This window comes from Mauremys reevesii, linkage group 6 (assembly GCF_016161935.1).
Source record: "Mauremys reevesii isolate NIE-2019 linkage group 6, ASM1616193v1, whole genome shotgun sequence".
Taxonomy (NCBI): Eukaryota; Metazoa; Chordata; order Testudines; family Geoemydidae; genus Mauremys; species Mauremys reevesii.
This window is the reverse complement of record NC_052628.1, coordinates 93,079,563-93,099,875: the sequence shown is the minus strand read 5'-3', so window position 1 is coordinate 93,099,875 and position 20,313 is coordinate 93,079,563. Positions and strand designations below refer to the sequence as shown.

General features: G+C 41.5%; 1 long non-coding RNA gene across 1 annotated transcript in view; it reads right to left on the bottom strand.

The window, feature by feature from the left end:
* Positions 1–818: 818 nt before the first annotated feature.
* The window catches only part of LOC120407481, a 30,347-nt gene continuing 10,852 nt past the window's right edge, over positions 819–20,313 (bottom strand). Inside the window, exons 2-4 of the long non-coding RNA XR_005600020.1 lie at positions 7,903–8,081; positions 4,132–4,199; positions 819–1,004 (exon numbers count right to left, since the gene is read on the bottom strand). This is a non-coding gene — a long non-coding RNA (uncharacterized LOC120407481). The remainder of the gene's footprint in view (positions 1,005–4,131; positions 4,200–7,902; positions 8,082–20,313) is intronic.

Genomic DNA, 20,313 nt, shown 5'->3' with positions numbered 1-20,313 from the left:
GAAGTGAGGTGAGTGAGAAGGGCAATGGCCACTGAGAGTGAGGATGGGCAGCTGCAGTAATAAGAGAGGAACAACCAATGACAATACAGCAAATGAGAAAAAGATATAGAGAGTCAAACTTTCAGAGCTGCTTGATTTCATGTGACTGAAGACCACCTGGCTGCTATTGTTTTCCCCCAGGTAGATAGATAGGGAGGGGAAATCTGCTGATTCTGATAAATAGAAGAGGACCCTTCTGGATCCAGTGGGAAGGGACAGATTGACATTCTCTGCCTCCTGTAACATTAGCTGTAGTTGGTGCTGGTGGCTGTGGGGAAAGTGGCCTGGAATGTGAAGATTTTTGCAAGCTCTTCCCAGCTGCTGCTCTTGTTTCCCATGTGGCAATCCAATCTATTTTGTTACCAGTCACGATTGAGATGTAACTAGAAGTTTAGATGTACAAAACTACTTTTGGACTTCTTTGAGAGCTTGCAGGCAGTTAAGTGCCAAGCTATGTCAGATGATCATTCAATGTGAATAATCTGAAAGGCCGTTGTGAAATAGGGATGGATGAGGGTAAACATTCAAAACAATCAAGCTGTCTGCTGGATTTGAGCCTCCACTAGAAAGAAGTTGGCTCTTTGAATTTTCTGAATAATAGCAGCTCTTATCTCCTGACTGTCTAAATCAATTGTTTCTTCATGAACTGGGTATAAAAGACAGGATAACGTTCCACTTCCAGTGCTAACTTATCTAACAATATGAACTTTCAGAAACAGCAAGTAGCTAAAGAGAAAATACTAAAATAACTCTTATTGTGTGAAAACAGAGGGTTCATTATCACCTCTAAATGGCAATTCCTGTGTTGACTATAGCTCTATGTCAAGGACAATTTGTTTTAAACATGCTTCTCTTTGCCAGCAGAGAAATTGCAATGAAGAGTTGCCTTAGCTTGGTAACAATCAAAGTCCTGTTTGCCTTTGTCCAGCAAATCCAGTAGCAGATGTTAATATCCTGTTGACCACCTTAAGAAAAGAAAAAGAGTATCCACAAAGTAACAAAACCCCTTTTAGCAAAACTAGACCCAGCAACCACTCCAGAGCCAACTCTCTCTTTGTGGATGTCTCCCAAGAATTTCCAGAGGCAGATGAAGAGTTACATTCTATCCCATCAGCCATTCTTTCTGATATGTCAACTATACTTCCCTCGGAATTTTGAAGTATGTTAGAGCTTCATTAGAGTGAATATATATATTATCCTACTTAGCCGGATTATTAGTGTAATTAGCATTGCTGCTGTGCTGCTTTAGCTGTCGCTAGGCATTGGTGTCAGAACGGAAGTCTGGGAATTCGTTTCACATTGTGATGTGTGCTGACACTAGATGAACTAACACTTAAAGTTCTTAATCCTCACTACAGGAAAAGTTTCTGAGTGCAGTCTTGGCACCCAGCTGATTATTTAACATTGCTGGAAGTTGACAGTTTATGCATATACCTTATGAGACAAAGCCAATTTCATCAAATTCCTCTAACATAAAAAAAACCTCCCCACCACCTGCCACTTTCTTCCTTCGGTTTAAACTGTGTTAATTTAGGGCTAAATCCTAAATCAGTAGTTTTGTCTGAGCATGAACTGAGCACTACAGCATTTGGCACGTGGTGCTTATCATGAGCGGTGCGACAAGCAAATATGACTTTAACAGAGCTACATCATGAGGGAGGTATCTTATTGTTACAGCAAAAAAGTAAATCCAGATTCTACCATGACTACTACACCAATAGGTTCCTTTGTCCTATATTACTAATAACAACATATGTTGAACTCAGTGAGATTAGTTCAAATGAGTAAGGAATGCAGGACTGAATCCATGGCTAGTACTTAGTATGTGCACTCAAATTTTACTCATTTAATTCAGTATCTTGAACAACAAAAATATCTTATTTATATTTGCCTTAATTTGGGTCTGCTTGTGTTTATAAACTGCCTGATAATTATTGTAATGGCCCCTGATAGCACCACTCTAATTATAGTTATATAAGCAGTTTCATTAAACCATCTAGTTTGAGGGTGTAGCAAGCAAATAATTTTTAAAAGTTCTCTTCAGGCTGACACTAGAACAAAACAGCCTGTTTTCAACGTGATGCATGGGGGCCTTAAGGACATAACTCAGAGTAGTGGGAAGGGATATTGCATCGACAAATTCCTACCCATAAAGAAAGGAGGTTATCCTAAAGCATTCACCACAAAGCAATATTTGTTTAGTAAATACCCGAAGTAACCCTTTTTGTGAGTTGGGTGAGGATTTAAAACTAAATGAATTTACGATTGTTTCCAGATCATATTTTGCTTTCAGATAACATACAAAACCATTTTGTCATAGGGCAAGCCTCCCTCCCCCACCCCACCACACCAAGCCTTCTCCTGGCCAGCCACAGCATGACAGGCACTACATATGCATCCTGCCTCGGTTTCCTCCCTCCTTCCCCAGAAATAATCAAACCAGGTTCAAGTGTGTGTGTATACACACACACACAAACTATAGCTCTTGTAGTGTTTGTTATAAAAATCCTGTGCACATAAATCATAACAAGAGTCCCACAACTATAATCCAGAACTCCTCTCGCATAATCCCGACAGTACATGAAACGTATTGCCTCAGCATCTTTCACCATACCTTGGATTTCCAGCATGGTCCCAATGTTCCTCACTGGACCCCAGCTCTCCAGCACAATCCTCTCCTGTCCTTATATTAGGACAGTCACTCCAGCCCTTTCTACCTAGAATGCAACCCTGCTCTTCCCAGCAGGAACCCCCACAGCTTCTCTGATGAGGAGCCTCTTTCATTCCCCCTGGACCTCTCACAGTTCTTCTGGGTCTGGCCCCAGAGATGTCAGAGGGCAAATTTCCCCACTGCTCCTCTGCCTTCAGCTCTCTCACACCCTGGGCTCTGGCTCTCCAATTCATAGCCAGAAGGCAACTCCCTCTGCTGCTCCTTCTGCCTTCACTCCTTTCTGACCCTGGCGCTCTGGCTTGGGGACACTAGCCAGCAAACCCCACTTGCTACTCTCCTGCCTTCAGCTTCTCCCAGGTCCCAAGCATAAAGTCTTCCTCTGGCCAATTCCTCCCTCTTCCCACAAACGGCCTGTAGAGAGCTTTCTACTCTCCGCAACTTTCCCCCAGAGATCCCCTCCAGTGTCCTGACTTACTTTTCCTGACTGACTCTCACCATAGCTCTTTCTCACTAGTCTCTCCCTGACCTCCAGATGATATCCTACCCTCTTAACTTTCCAAATGGTAGCACTTGTTCTGACACAGGGGATATGGACCTGCTTTGGGGCCAGCCAACTTGTGACATGTTTCAAATCATCTTTTGAAATGAATTAATCTCTCATGTAAATTGAACACTTTTGTTTCCTTTAAAAAACCCTAATGGCTGAGCTACTGAACTTCAGTGAACAGCTAGAGTATATATGCATCATGCAATTTTCCCCACAAGGTATGAAAAGGGTCTTTACAAGATTATTGGATATTATAATACTGTAATTACATATATTACCTTAATTATGTACTTAGACGTAATTATACTATACATGACATTTGACTAAATATTACTTTGAAAAAAATCTAAGGAAATTCACTATAAAACTAGCATAAGAAGGATGGTAAGGTCTTCAGACAGACACACAAAAGAAGGAATTTCAAAAGAATAACCTCCATTCCTCAGACACAATGAGGGTGCCATCATAATGGCATCCTGCTGTGCCTCATTGTGTCCCAGTATTGTTTAAATCCTTACTTGTGAATGTCTCACTTTTGTGAATCTCTCTCTGGCCATCTCAATACTGATGTGGTTTAGGTTTTCTGAATTAATTTAACTGGAATTACTAATGCCACAGTACTAGAGTCTTTATAATTTAGTTAACTACAGTATCACTCCAGTATTTCTGATAAAAGCTGAATTGCCTACTTGTTACTGAACTTCATAAAGTCTCTTTCTATATTTATATTTTAAGTGACTAGCGCTGGTGAAAGATGGCAGACTGATACCAGTGAATGCTGAATTCCTCTGCTTAGCCATACAGACAAGAACAGCATTGGCAACATCAGTGTAAACCTCCCCATGCTACCACACCAAAATCCCTTAATGCTGACCTGGAGGGCCGATCTTCTACAGGTGAGATGGTAGTTCACTCTTCTTGCCTGGCCAATCCTTGGCTTCTCTTAAGGAAATAGAATTATAGGAGTACAGCAAGTGCCATAGCAGATTAGACCAGCAGTCCATTTCATCTGGTATCTCTACCAGTGATGAGTACCATATACTTTAGAGAAAGGTGCAAGAAACTCTGTAATAAACAATTATGTAATAACCAGTCTACAGGGGAAGTTTCTTCTTAAATCCAGGCACTTAATAGATGGGTCATGCCCTTAAGCATGTTTTTTTTTGTTTTTTTTGTTACCATTTATACATGTTTTGTCTTATATCATAGAATTACGGAGGTTCTCATTATTCATATTAATGCCAAATCCTTTTTATGAATTCTGTTGGATGTCCACTTCAGTGATATTCTGTGGCAATATATATATATGAGTTCCACAGATTAAACATTGTTTAAATTTTTTATCACTTCCTCTGTAAACTAAACAAAGCTTTAAATGTCTAATTATACAGAAGTCTCTTCGTGTTCCTGATAATTTTTATCACCCATTTCTGAACTTCTTTTGTTCCTGCAATATTTTTAAGATGGATTGACCAGAACGGATCACAATATTCAAGATGATGATGTACCAACAAGTGTGCCAGTGGCATTTAAAAAATGGATTTTTATTCACAAGGAACTGGGTTGAGGGCATGTCAGTTTACTTTTTTTAATCTTATGTAAAAGTTTAATCTTTATCTAAAACTAGCTCAGTTATTTGTAGGTTTGATACCAAACAATTCTTTGCAATTTCAGTAGAATTTTGTCTTATTTTGTATGCAGACACCTTATTTTATGAGATAGTTATAAGAGTGTGAATCTGTTGACCTTTCTTGTGAAGTTATTCATTATAATAAAAATATTTTTAACAATGCATTTTCATTTTGCATGGAAGAATGAGGGATGAAATTCTGGAATTTTTTTACTTCAATCTTTGGATGCAGAATTCAAAACTGATTTATATCTGAATGCATGTGTTAAAAATAGCAGCACCAATGTGTCTTTAATCAGTATGTTTAAAGAACCATTCTAATATCAGCTCATCAGATATTTGCAGCAGCAGTTGATAATCAAAATGCTAATCCACAGAGTCCATTCATAATCGAGTTGCGCTCAAAATAAAGAAAAATAATTTGTACATCTGATTTTCAGATATTCCTTGTATTTATGTTATTGATGCTATAGAAATAAATGGCTTTTAAATGTCTCTTGTAAAACTAAGTAGCCCCTTCTCCTTGTTTGTATTCTCGTCTCATAAATCCTAAAAACACCTGTTGTCAGGTGTATTTGTCACTGTACAAGCTGTCTCTTGCCAGTTTTTTTGGCACGTTGTTAGACGTGATTTATTGTGTGCTGTCAGTCCTGGAGTTTCTCTACAAAGAAGCAAATCTGACAACTGTTCCTGAATAAAGAAGTCATCGGAGTAGTAATCACAAGTGTACAGAATTTATCTTGATGTTTACTTGATCACTGTTTTATTACTCAATTCTCCATGGCTGGGCACTTTGGGTTAAAAAACAAAAAAACACATACTATAGTATTTCAACTTGAGGGAGAAAGTTATCACATGGTTATATACACACACACTCACACACACACACACCAATATTCTGTATACTGCTAAATAAAGGCTGCACTTTTATTGTGTCTTTTTAATGCCTTTTATAACAGTGGAAGTGAATCTCCTCAGGCTATCAGAATGCAGAACTACTGTCCAATTATCACATCATGCAACTGTTCATAGGATATAATACATCGGCAGTGCATAAATCCTGAGATTATATTCATTGTCACTTCATAAATCCAGATCAGGCAAAATAAAACAACATAGTCTAGTTGTTCATTACACATTCACAGTGAACAACTGTGTTCCTTTTACATACACACCATCTAGCAAAACCAAAATAACTACAGGAATACCAATACCAATTCATACAAGATCAATAACTTACCACAAGAAAGGAATTTTGTGATGTGTTCACAACATTTATTTCCTGAAAATCTTCAGTCCCCAGCCCTAGGGTATATCTCTAGCTCCACTGATAAACAATGCTGTGCACTATACACGTTCCCTATGATATTGCTATATCTTAAGTATCCAATAAAGCAAACCCACTTCAATAGTTCAAAATACTTTTCACAACTTTGTTATGTAAAATGGTCATATACCACAATTTACATTAACACAAAGCAAATCAGTACATATTTATGTTTATAACACGATAGCATTGTACTTGCATACAGTATATAGTTCTCTGAACCCTTGTAAATACAGAATCCACTGCTATGGGCCTGCAGATGACTAGGTCAGAATGATGCAAAGAGCAATACAAATATCACTCATGTCTTCAAATGCTCACGGTTATACTGTGAGGAAGTTTCTGCATTTTAAAATTGACAAAAGCTGTTTTATCCAATTACTTAATCTTTCATGGCTGCTATCTTTTTCCACTTTCCTCTAGGAATTCACTCCAGGGCTCCTTCAAAGCTAAACATCCCTGTCTCCCTTTTTTATATAGAGTCTTCCAAGCTTCACTCCAATAACCCACAGATGTCAAGGGACAAGAAAAAGGCAATGGTACATGATCCAGTGTCACTTATTCTCACCACATTGCTTCACTCATTCACATCGCATAGCCTTGCCATCTGCACAAAATGTTAGGCTCCTTTTCAATTTGAAATCCATTAATAAAGAAAAACGAGAGACAGAGTGACTTACTGAATAAGTACTGATCGATCCACTCACATATATTACAGGTGGAGCTGGTAGCACCACCTATTGTTAGCATTGCCTATGTTGTTTTGCCTAGGTTAAAAAGGGAAGAGTTTGAGCAAAGTGAAGGGCAAATTTGGAAGCTAGTTCTTATTTTGGCTGACCTGGTTTCGCTAACCCTATTGTTTACGACATATTAAATATGGGGGCCTGATATATTTGGACCAAAGGGCTAGTCTTATCAAAGTTGTTATAATCACATTAACATGATTGTTGACATTCAACTTAGAGGTCAATAATATTCTGTTAACTACAGGAAACAATTCATGTCCCCTTAGTGCTCTCTCATTACAAACCAGAGAAATGTGTATGCATATATGTATTTATTTGTAATGTATTTACCTTCCAGTACAAATCTCTGACACAGCATCTGCTTTCGAGGTTAACTACTTTCCTGCTGTATCCATTGCCAAGACAAGAAAGAAACTGCAAAAGCATTAATTCAGTGTCTATTCATTGCCCTGCCCTTGGGAGGTTATACTGGCGCAACAGAGAACACTTCTTGAATGATCAAAAAATGCCCATTTTCTAAAAGGAAGTGCCCAGATTTGAATGGCTATATGTTGATCACTCATAGGTGTCACACAGATTCCACTTGCTGGATGGGCATACATCCCAGAGTACTTGAGGAGGCATCATACATATTTCAGAGCTCAGGGGATGAAATCCTGACCCTATTGAAATCAGTGGGAGTTTTGCCATCGACTCCAGTGGAGCCAGAATTTCACCCAAAGAATTACAAGCCTAAAGTGATGAAGTGCAAAGGGTTGGTTCAAATTAAGAAGAACCTGGGCTGCTAATTTCAGTCTCCCAATCCTACACCCTAACCACTAGAAGAGACTCTCTCCATACAGTTAGGGCTTGTCGTCACTACAGGGGTAAGCGAACCTATGTTACGCTAATCCAGTTACATGAATAGCATAGCGGGAGTTGATGCATCTTAGGTCGACTTACCCTGGTGTCTTCACTGCACTCTGTCAATGGGAGACACTCTCCAGTCGACTTCCCTTATTCTTCTTGGAGAGCTGGAGTACTGGGATCAACCAGAGAGCGCTCTGCTGTTGATTTAGCAGGTGCTCACTAGACCCACTAAATGGATCACTGCTGCATTGATTGTAGCAGCATCGATCTCCCTGTAGTGAAGAAAAGTCCTAAATTGTAAATTACACCATCTGGTTTTGTGCAGCTTCACTGTTGGTAGTGTCCAATAGGTCTATACCAGGGCAAACTTTTTGGTCTGAGGGCCACATCGGGTTTCCAAAATTGTATGGAGGGCCGGTTAGCGGAGGCTGTGCCTCCCCAAACAGCCAGGCGTGGCCAGGCCCCTATCCGACTCCTCCTGCTTCTCACTCCCTGATGGCCCCCCTGGGACTCCTGCCCCATCCAACCCCCCCCCCCTCCGTTCCCTGTCCCCCGACAGCCCCTGGAACCCCCGCCCCTGACTGCCCCCCACCACCTCATCCAACCTCTCCTCTCATTCCTGACTTCCCCACCTGGACCCCTGCCCCATCCAACCACCCCTTCTCCCTGACCGCCCCCGGAACCCCCACCCCTGACTGCCCCTCGCCACCCCATCCAACCCCTCTTCTCATTCCTGCTCTCTGACCATCCTGCCCACTATTCACACACCCGTCCCCTGGCCACCACCCCGAACTCCCCTGCCCTCTATCCAACTCCCCCTGCTCCCTGCCCCCTTACTGCGCTGCCTGGAGCACCGGTGGCTGGCGGCGCTACAGCTGCGCTACCCTGAGCACCCAGACAGGCAGCTGCAGTGCCCAGCTGGAGCCAGCCATGCCACCGTGCAGCACAGAGCACCAGGCCAGGCCCGGGCTCTGCAGCTGCTCTGCCTGGCAAGAGCTCGCAGCCCCGTTGCCCAGAGCATTGCGCCAGCAGTGCAGTGAGCTGAGGCTGCGGGGGAGGGGGAACAGCAAGGGAGGGGCGGCTGGCTAGCCTCCCAGGCCAGGAGCTCAGGGGCCACAGGCCGGATGTGGCCCGCGGGCCATACTTTGCCCACCTCTGGTCTATACACATATAATCCTAAGGAAAACAAGATGGTGACATTTAATTTACAAAGGAACAAACTAGATGAACAAATAACACGGCTATAAAGTCCTCATGAAAACAGCGAGAAATAACAGTAGATTATTAGTTAGCCCAGGTGGCCTGTTCCATGAATCTCTGGTCTCCATTGACAACAAAAACAAAAAACTTTCATCCTTTTTAGTTTGCTTTTGAATATTTTGGACTCCAAATGCTTTGTATCTTACTCACATACAAAGCAACCCTATTTAATATATTTAAAAGGTCCTGTCACATCTGACTCTGTTATTTTAAAAGCTTCCAAAGATGTTTTTTGAAGTTTTGTGCAGCTAACTTAAAAGATTCTGCCAGCAACATCCTAATGAGCTTCATGTAATCCTAGCAAAGGAAAGGAAGATGAAGTATAATTTCACGAGTGTCAAGTACTGCATCCAACTGCACATATGCAGCTGCAGTGGAGTTGGCAAAATAACAGAAAAAAATATGCATGACCAAAGTAATTCCAAGTGACACTCTGTGGCAAATCCAAGTAAAAATGGCTTGTTGGTATGCTGGGAAAGAGAGAACTACTGAGGAATGATTGACTAGAGAATGCTGTTTGGCAGTATATTCAGCTTGCTGCACTGACAAGAAGTTCTGTGATGTGTGTCAACTTTATTTTGTAAATTATTTCAAGAGGAAGCAGGAAGAAAAGCTGAAGTTGCATTTTGCCCAGTACATTAGTGAGCCTCCAAAGATAGTAGCTGACTAAAAGGTGGGAGACTGTTAATCTTTTTTTGTTTTAAACATGGTTGTTTAGATTGTGCCTGCCCTAATTCTGCTCATTCCCCTTGAAAACACTGGGGCACATCCTCAGCTGTGGTAAATCGGCACAGTTCCATTGTCTTCATTGCAATTCCAAAGATTTACACCAGCTGAGAATCTGGTCTACTGTGTGCATGTTGTCACCTATCATATTGTCTCAGAAATAACACTTTGCCAGTAAACTCTCTGTTGTTCTGAATTCCGGTTATTCCTCTGTATCCCTAATAAAAATACTTCTTCCTGGTAAGTCACGTCATAGAATCATAGAACTGGAAGGGAGGTCATCTAGTCCAGTCCCCTGCACTTGTGGCAGGACTACTTAGCTAGACCATTCCTAACAGGTGTTTGTCTAACCAGCTCTTAAAATCTCCAATGGTGGAGATTCCACAACCTCCCTAGGCAATTTATTCCAGTGCTTAACACCCCTACAGTTAGGAAGTTTTTCCTGATGTCCAACCTAAACTGCCCTTTCTGCAATTTAAGCCCATTGCTTCTTGTCCTATCCTTAGAGGTTAAGAAAAACAATTTTTCTTCATCCTCCTTGTAAACAGTTTTCAAGTATGTGAAAGATTGTATCATGTTCCCCCTCAGTCTTCTCTTCTCCAGACTAAACCCTTTTTTTTTTTCAATCTTCCCTCATAGGTCATGGTTTCTACACCTTTAATCATTTTTGTTGTTCTTTTCTGGACTTGCTCCAATTTGTCCACATCCTTCCTGAAATGCAGTGCCCAGAACTGGACACAGTACTCCAGTTGAGGCCTAATCAGAGCACAGTAGAGTGGAAGAATTACGGTACTTTTCATGTCTTGCTTACAACACTCCTGCTAATACATCCCAGAATGATGTTCGCTTTTTTTGCAACAGCATTACTATTGACTCTTATTTAGCTTGTGATCCACTATGATCCCCAGATCCCTTTCCACAGTACTCCTTCCTAGGCAGTCATTTCCCATTGTGTATGTGTGTACCTGATTGTTCCTTCCTAAGTGGAGTACTTTGCATTTGTCATTATTGAATTTCATCCTATTTACTTCAGGCCATTTCTCCAGTTTGTCCAGATCATTTTGAATTTTAATCTTATCATCTAAAGCACTTGCAACCCTTCCCAGCTTGGTATCATCTGCAAACTTTATAAGTGTACTCTCTATGCTATTATCTAAATCACTGATGAAGATATTTAAAGAGAACATGACCCAGAACTGATCCCTGTGGGACCCTACTTGCTATGCCCTTCCAGCATGACTGTGAACCACTGATAACTACTCTCTGGGAATGGTTTTCCAACCAGTTTTGCACCCATCTTATAGAAGCTCCATCTAGGTCGCATTTCCATAGTTTATTTATGAGAAGGTCATGAGAGACAGCATCAAAAGCTTTACTAAAATCAAGATATATCACGTCTACTGCTTCCCCACTATCAACAAGGCTTGTTACCCCGTCAAAGAAAGTTATCAGGTTGTTTTGATACGGGATCTTAACTACCTTCCTGAGTTTTCTAAAGTCTGCCTTCTTGAAATCCATTCTTTATTTTGCTGTTCTCCCTCCTGCCATTCCTTAGAATCGTGAACTTTATTATTTCATGATCACTTTCACCCTAGCTGCCTTCCACTTTCAAATTCTCAACCAGTTCCTCCCTATTTGTCAAAAATCAAACCTAGAACAGCCTCTCCCTTGGTAGCTCTCTCCACCTTCTGAAATAAAAAAAAGTCTCCAATACATTCCAAGAATTTATAGAACAATCTGTGCCCTGCTGTGTTATTTTCCCAACAGATTTCTGGGTAGTTGAAGTCCCCCATCACCACCAAGTCCTGTGCTTTGGATGATTTTGTTAGCTGTTTAAAAAGACAGCTTCTTCTTCCTGCTTAGGTGGTCTGTAGTAGACCCCTACCATGACATCACCCTCGTTTTTACCCCTTTTATCCTTACCCGGAGACTTTCAACAAGTTTGTCTCCTATTTCCATCTCAATCCCAGTCCAAGTGTATACATTTTTAATATATAAGGCAATATCTCCTCCTTTTTTTCCCTGCCTGTCCTTCCTGAACAAGCTGTACCCTTCTATACCAATATTCCAGTCATATGTATTATCCCATCAGGTATCTGTGATGCCAACTATGTCATAGTTGTATTTATTTATTAGCATTTTGAGTTCTTCTGCTTATTCCCCATACTTCTCGCATTAGTATACAGACATCTAAGATGCCAGTTCTGTCTTGTCTCTCCTTTATCCCTGCTATAACAATCTATGCTCCCCCTAAATTCCAAACCTTCTCCCAGGTCTCCATGTTCTTGATTTACTTGTGGGTTTTGACCACCTGCCCCTTTTGAACATAGTTTAAACCCCTTCTCACTAGGTTAGCCAATCTGTATCCAAATATGCTCTTCCCCTGCCTTGATAGGCCGATCCTATCTCTGCTTAGCAGTCCTTCTTCCTGGAACAGCATCCCATGGGCAAGGAAGCTGAAGCCCTCCTGGTGACACCATCTTCGCAGCCAGGCATTCACCTCCAGGATGCATCTGTCTCTGCCTGGGCCCCTACCCTTGACTGGAAGGATTGAAGAGAACACCACCTGTGCTCCCCAATCCTTCACCCTCACTCCCAAAGCCTTGAAGTCACTTCTGATCTGCTGAAGGTCATACCTTGCGGTATCATTAGTGTCCACATGGATTAGTAGCATGGGGTAGTAGTCAAAGGGCCAGATGTTCCTCGACAATCCCTCCATGATGTCTCAGATACAGGGCCCTGGCAGGCAGCATACCTCCCAGGATGCCATGTCAGGGTCCTCAGAAGAGAGTCATGACACCTTGTTCCATATTGTTCCTATCCAACAGGCCTCACCTTATAGCCATATTCTCCATAGGGTGAAGGCTGTGGCTCCATTTTAAAGCTCAGCTCACACATGTTCACAAAGATGAAGAAGATAGGACTCAAACTCACGTATTCAATGAGGATGAACATGTTGCCGGGGGCTATTTCTCCTGACAACTTTAATGTTTAAATAAAGCCATTTACTGGTGTGGTGGGGTTGTAAAAAATAGTCATGCCTCTCACACAAACTACCAAAGAGGAAATAGGGAATGGGCCTGTAGCGATGTGAAACACACTGGCACGGCGCCTCCTGCTGGTTGTCCTGGGAATTAGATCTTTACCAGCTCTGGAGTGCCCTCTGCTGGCCGGTGGCTCACCTGCCTCAGGCCCCCGTGTCCCTCCCGGTCCCTGGTGCCCTTTACTTCAGGGTTCTGCCCCAGCAATATCCCCATGCTCTGGGTCTCCCCTCCCTTGGAACACCCAACCCTCTAAACCCACCTTGCCTCAGTGGCTAGTGCCAGTCATCATCTAGCCTCCACTCCCTGGGGCAGACTGCAGTCTGTAATGACCACTCATCATTGGCAAGGGGTTAGGACCAGCTGCCTCTGCCTAACCCCGGACTGCACCTCTGCAGCCCCAGTATCTCTGTAGGCCTTCACCACAGCCTAAAGCCTGGGGTTTTACCAGGCTGGAGCTCCCCAGCTCCCTTTACCCTTCCCCAGCACTGCTCCACCTCAGGTACGTTGCTCCCAGACAGCTAGCCCCTCCCACTCCAGGGCTCGAGTGACACTCCTTCAGCTCCTGCCCCCCAGCCCTCTTATAAGGGCTAGCTGGGCCCTGATTGAGCTTGCCACAGCTGTGGCTGCTTCCCCAATCAGCCTAGCTTGGCTACTTTAATCCCTGTTCTTCAGGAGTGGGGCAACTGCCCCACTACAGGGCCTCCCAGATTTGTAACTATATTGCTTAGCCACATGCACCCAATAATGATTTGGAAACTCCATTTGAGGCAATGCAACTTCAGCTTTTCCTCCTGCTTCCTCTTGAAATAATTTACAAAATTAAGTTGACACACATTACAAAACTTCTTAGCAGTGCTCTTGAGATAGAGTCCTTTATTCCCGACAGATTGGTACATGTTACAATGACTTGAGACTCTCACCAACTCATATTTAGCAAATTCCGTATTCTGTCCCATATAAAATAATGTAAAGCTTAAATTCATTGTAAAGACAAATATTAAAATATAAGGATACAAATGTATATAAGGTAAATTATTTAATTTCTATTGACAGTTGGATACATTCAGTTTTTTATGCAAACATTATCACCTGCCTATATCATCTGGCACTTTCAATAACAGTAGTTATATAACAGTTACTAGGAAATATGTGAGAAAATAAATAAATGTCTCCATTACAGGATTTTTTTAGAAAATAAACAATAAACATTAAGTGTTTCATTCCGGCAAATGTAAAGTCATACATTAGGAACGTATCATGCAAGCTTTACTTAGGGGATGGGGAAGCCATGACTCTGAAAAAGATTTGTGGGGTATGGTGGATAATTGGCTGAACTTGAGCTCTCAGTGCACCTAATATGATCCTTATATATATTAACACTTGAACACTGAATAGGAGTTCTACCTTTGCATCTGGCACTAGTGCAACTGCTGATGGAATAACTGTGTCAACTTCTGGTAACCACAATTGAAGAAGGATGTTGAAAAACTGGAGATGGTTCAGAGAAGAGCCATGAGAATAATAAAAAAAAGATAGGAAAACCTGGCTTAAAGTGATAGATTCAAGGAGCTCAAATTATTTAGCATATCAAAAAGAAGTTTAAGGAGTGACTTGATTACAGTTTATAAGTTCCTCTACATGAGGAACAAAATTGATAAGAGGGCTCTTCAATCTTCCAGACAGGTATAACAAAATCCAATGGCTGGAAGCTGAAACTAGATAAATTTAGGCTAGAAATAAGGTGCAAATTTTTTAACATTTAGGGTAATTAATCATTGAAATAACTTACCAAGTGCCATGGTGGATACTCTCTCACTTGGCATTTTTGCAACAGCTTCACTGCAAAGTAGGTGAGTGGGGAGGATCCAGTTCCAAGGATCAAGGCGAAAGCAATAGATATTTGGGGAGATTTTCAAGGGCAACAAAGGAGTGTTAGATGTTCAGCTTCCACTGAAAATCACCTTACTCCCATTTGTGCCTTTGAAAATCTCTCCCTACACTACTTCTTCAACTCACTTATATCCTGCTGTTAGTTGCCTGTCTTGCTACATTCTTTCCTCCTAGTTCCTTGGCATTTGAACTAAATGAAGTTAGATTTACTTAAGGGTCAGACTCACCTCTGAATGTGACACACTGTCTTGCTCCCTAATCTCACTGTCTATGTTCCACCATCCAGGGCCTTAATATCTTCTCATATCGGACCATTCAAAGCATATTGCACAGCAGCTGCTATCACGCTCTATGCCTTGTTTTGTCTCCCAATGTCTTCTGTTTGCTGCCACCTCAAACTAAGTGTCAGTGGAGAAGTCTTCTGTGGTGGAAGGTCATAGCCAAGAGATGCACAGAAACACAGAATGCCTGCTCCACTTTACAGATTACCGATATTTGATATCTGAACTCTCTTCCTCCTCCCTTTTACCCGTGCTGTGACTCCACTCACACTGAAATATATTTCTCCTAGGTTGCCAATGCTCTGCTGGGCCAATGTCATATAAGAGAGCTATTTTCTTTCATAATTAACATTTTAATGAAACCAATTTTTCACTTGATATTTGATCATTTATGACAACCATCAGTTCACTACTACGACACTTTGCCACCCAGGTATCCACCTTTATAGGTTTGGCTTGGGGGGGGGCAACTGTATTTGCATGCAGACCCAGAGGGCCCCCTACTTCTAGCCAGCCCATCCTGCTCCCCCAGGGCCAAATCCCTCTTGGCAGTTTTGCAGGAGATCATTCTGTCTCTCTCTTTTTCTCCAAGTCCAGAAAACAAAAAGGTTTTAAAAAATGTCCTGATATCTTCCATAGAAAGAACTAGAAGTTATTTAGGGATCCAATAAAAAATGTCCAGCAGAGGGAAAAGAATTCACCAATTAATTAAAGAGAAGACTGAAAATATTCCTAGAAAATCAACCTATGTAGCTTGAAACAAAGTCCTATGAAGTTTGGTTTGCTTCTTCTCTCCTTTGTCGACGGTAGCTATCTTTCACTTTTGATTTAATTGTTCGGAACACAGCAGCATGATAAAAGTTTTTTTATGGAAATTTCTCATAGCAACACAATCAATCATATTTCCAACTCATGCACCGTCTTGAGCCCCTGAGCCTCAAAGACTTTTTTCTGTGGAGCTTACTTGTTAAATTAGCACTGATCAAAGGCTAAAACATTTATCATGCTTATTAGTGAATAAACCTAGCAGCAGGTATCCCAAGTGAGGAAGCAAATCCTCATTTCCTGCAAGAATGAATTGGAAATTATCCAAAGTGCTTGCAAACATTTTTCAGGAGTGACGAATTGTCAAAAAGAAAGCAGCTGCGAGATGCGGCAGCTCTAGGGTTAGAGGATAAAAAAAAAAGAAGAGCATTTTTCGAAGGTATCTTCAAACTACCCCATGGGGATATTCTACAGTTTGATTTACTGTAATTGCCTCTGAAATCCTGTATCAGCTGACCTGAGAACCAAGTTACAAAGTAACTGTATAAACTATTGTGGTTGTTAACGTTCAGATAAATGGGAAATTCTTCACACTTGCTCCTCAAATGCCTATCTTTTTTCATTTGTAAGAATGCATGTTGACAAGTTGGAGGAGGCTCTTTAATGCTGGAGATACATAAATCTGCCCTCCCTAGCTGAATAGAATGAGTATAACATTTCTGTCTGAGGCTCAGTGGCCAGTATTGGTTCACTGAAGCCACTTTCTACTCAGAATAGAAGTATTTAATAGGCAAATTAAGGGCTTACTCCTGCTCCCATTGACTTCAGTGGAAGCTGGAGCTGGCTCTTGAAATTTGGCAAAGTATATGTAACCATGATTCTTTAACCTTTACTAAAATGAAGGAAGAACAGTTAAGGACTATGTTATCCCTGGGCCTGACACTGGTGTGCGTGGGAGGGGAGAAGGGTGAATGGTATCTCATATTCCCCCACCTTTGCTCCCCACCCCTACCAAGAGAGGTCAAGGCACAATTGTAGTCCCTGTGACAGACAGCACAGGGACTGGCTCCTTCCTACTGTGTCTGGGTGTGCAGGTCAGTCTGAAGGGACAGGGAAGTGGCCTGGTACACAATTACACTGGCCAGGAATAGAGAAGGGGCATGTTGCAACATCCAAAAGGACCGTGCAGTGTGTGTACTCTCCCCTTGCACTCCCTGGAGCAGTTTGGTCCTGCACTGTCCCTTACTCCAGGCTGTGTCTTGATGACACTATTCAACCCTAAACATTTCAGTGTTTTCTCCCTGCCCTCAGCTCTGCCTTCAGATTTTAGTACTATAACTTGCAGTCTCCACACAACTCCAGCTTCAGATGCTACCCAGGAGGATGCATAACCCAAGACAGGTACGGTACTGAGTTATCTATATAGAAATATGTATCAGTATTCTGTTATTTCAGAGATGATAGGTGTGCATGTTCATTTTGCCATCTGAATCTGAGAATCAGCATCATAAATCATGTTATTTCTGAGGATAACTCAACCACAAGCTAGACTATCCCAGAACCTCATTATCTGAAAATGATAAAAATTAGAAGTGGGAAAAACACATGCATGCACCTTTGTATTGCTAAAATGTTGTTTAAAAAAGGAAATGAAAGTGAAACTATAATGGACATTTCAGACGCAGTGAAAGGTTCAAGAGACTGTTCTTGATGACTAAGTATTTTTGTGTTTACTTTAATAGGGAGATTCATGTTTTATGATATTCTGTTGTAACAGACATGTTTGGAAGGTGGAAGCTAGATCGTGGCTTACCAAAGATAAACCAATGCACAGTGACCTTAAACCTCCCTTAATAGTGGATTGCTTTAATAAATTGTTCTTTTTTCTTTTCACGTGAGTTTCTTCTCTGAAAGACAATACAGAAGTTCTTCTAGCAGTGCTGCATGCACCAGCTTAGTCATGCAAGATGCATCAGACTCTCACCTCCCAGTTGGAAGTTGCTCTGGAGACATTTTCATCTTAGAACTGACAGATCTGAAAACTCCCTGAAAATGTCCTTGTTGGTCAATATCCCTGATGGCAAGAACTCCCACCATTTGAACATTTATTTCTGTGCTAAATCAAATTTCCTGCACTTGGTTAGAGAGTAATTATTATTCTTTTGTTATAGGTGTTAGAATCCACAGGCATTCAGCTATGTGTATTCCCCTGAATCATGGGAGCACCACATCAGTCTGAGTTTCATCTTTGCTCCCATTGGTTTCTCTTAGTAGCCAGCTCCTATCAGAGCACCTCACTTTCCGAGAGGTGCTGGAGCTGAGGCACTGAAGAAGCAGGTATTCTCTCTTTTCAATTTCACTATAAATAATTCTGAACAATAGGAATGTCTGTGAATAGCACAGGTGTCTCCCCCCGCCCCCATGTCAGAGACAGAAGTGTAATCTAAGTGGCAATCATTGGACTTCTGCAGTAGAGCATAGACTTTTAGCTACTACGATGACAAAGGACTACATAAGTCAACAGGCAGATAGATGTAATAAAGAAAAATTTCATTAGAAAATCAAAAAACATGGAAAATTCATCTGGTTGAATACAGCAAATCTTGGCTGTTCCTTCCCCCCACCCCAAGTTTTGGGTTTATTCAAACCTGAGATTCAAAATGAAACCCAACAGGTGAAAAACTATACAGAGCAAAACAAAACAAAAAACAATTAGCATGAGCCCCCTGAAAAACCAAAACTACTGAGTTTCATACAGCTCCATTCATCAGGTGTGAGGGATACTCACAACAACACCCTAAACATTTCAAAAGTCCAGAGGATGACTGTAGTACCATGAGATGGGCCTAATAACAAAACTAATAAAGCAATTCCCAGACAATTCTGAGGGAATTCCAGAGGATAGTACTGTGATTCTAGGGGGCAATATAGTAGGATCCCATGTTTCCAAGATACCAAGACAATGGAATTTGTCACAGAATCCACCCAATGAGTTTCTCCTTGAGACCAGTTTGAGGCCCAGTGGCATGAGGCCCTAATACACAGGCACCTACAGAAACAATAGCCAGATTCTGAGGCGCTCACTATCCACAGCTGTGACTGACACAGTGAACACTACCAGCATTTCTGAAATCCAGGGCACTTTTTTCAGTATATAAATAGATTTAGATGTCTAATTTTAAGCACACACATTTGAAATTTTGGTCTAAGTTTCTAGCCCCTATAGATGCAGAGAAAGCCCTTCCGAAAGAGAACTGACTGAAAACCAATATGATGCTGTTTAACTGAGTCTGCAAACACATATATATGGTGTGAACAGCCCACTTCATCTCAGAAATCTGTTGATCTTTATACCTAATGATACCAAACTAAACAGCAACCATTTCACTGCTGATGACCATTTTAGTAGAAACAACCAGCGCTAATGAAGATATCCATTATTGTCGATGCAACAACCATTTCCCAGGTGCCAAAAACTCTAAGAGCCCACTCTTCAGTGGTGGAAAAAATGACTGCAGCTCCACAATCCTATCTTCTATAATATGGTCATGTGTTTCAACACAAAACTCAACAGCACATTGAAAATTTTAGGCTAACCATACAAATAATTAATATCCAACAAATAACATAAGGAATATTTATTGATACATCATTCCTTTGCAATCTAGAGAAATATAGCCTAGACCAACCTACTATAAGGTGGGTACACAACTGGCTGGAAAACCGGAAAGCAGTTATCTATGGCTCACAATCAAACTGGAAGGGCATATTAAGTGGAGTTCCACAGGGATCTGTCCTGGGTCTGGTTCCATTCAATATCTTCATAAATGATTTGGATAATGGCATAGAGAGCACAGTTATAAAGTTTGCAGATGATACCTGTGACTGGGTGCCGGGAGGGACCACACTGATCAAGCCACATTTAGGGCAGACTTCAAGAAACAGGGCAGGCAATCCCCAAAACCTGGTTAGATTCACCAAGCAAGTAACAAAAAAGCCTCTGCAGTACCACACTGGTTAACCAGACGCCAAACACAGTCCCCCTTAGGCATTCCAGCCCTTAGCTCCCATACAGACAAACAGGTCTAACATAGTAAGAGGTTATTAAATATGCAATTCACCATATGTGAGGTTCTTACTATTCCCAAAGGATCAGACAGACACTTACCCCCAGGTTGATATGTATCTCAGATCTTACCCAAATATCACATCGTCAGCCAATCCTTAGATTTATTAATTAAAGAAAATAAGTTAAAATGGTTAATAGATCATATACATACAAATGATCGCAAAGTCCTTATATCAGGTGTGTAGCAGTGATGGAATAGACTGCTGGCTTGCAAAAGTCTTTCTGGTAACTTCCAAAAGATTGGAAGATCCTAGGTCCACAGTTCAAAATACTCCTTTTAGTTGTAAATCCACAGTCCAGAGAATTTGGAGCAGGAAAAAGGAGATGTCTCAGGTATGTGCATGGAAATTGACTGTCCCAAACAAAGCCCACAGCCCCTGTGTCTGGAAAGTTACTGGCCCAAGATGGA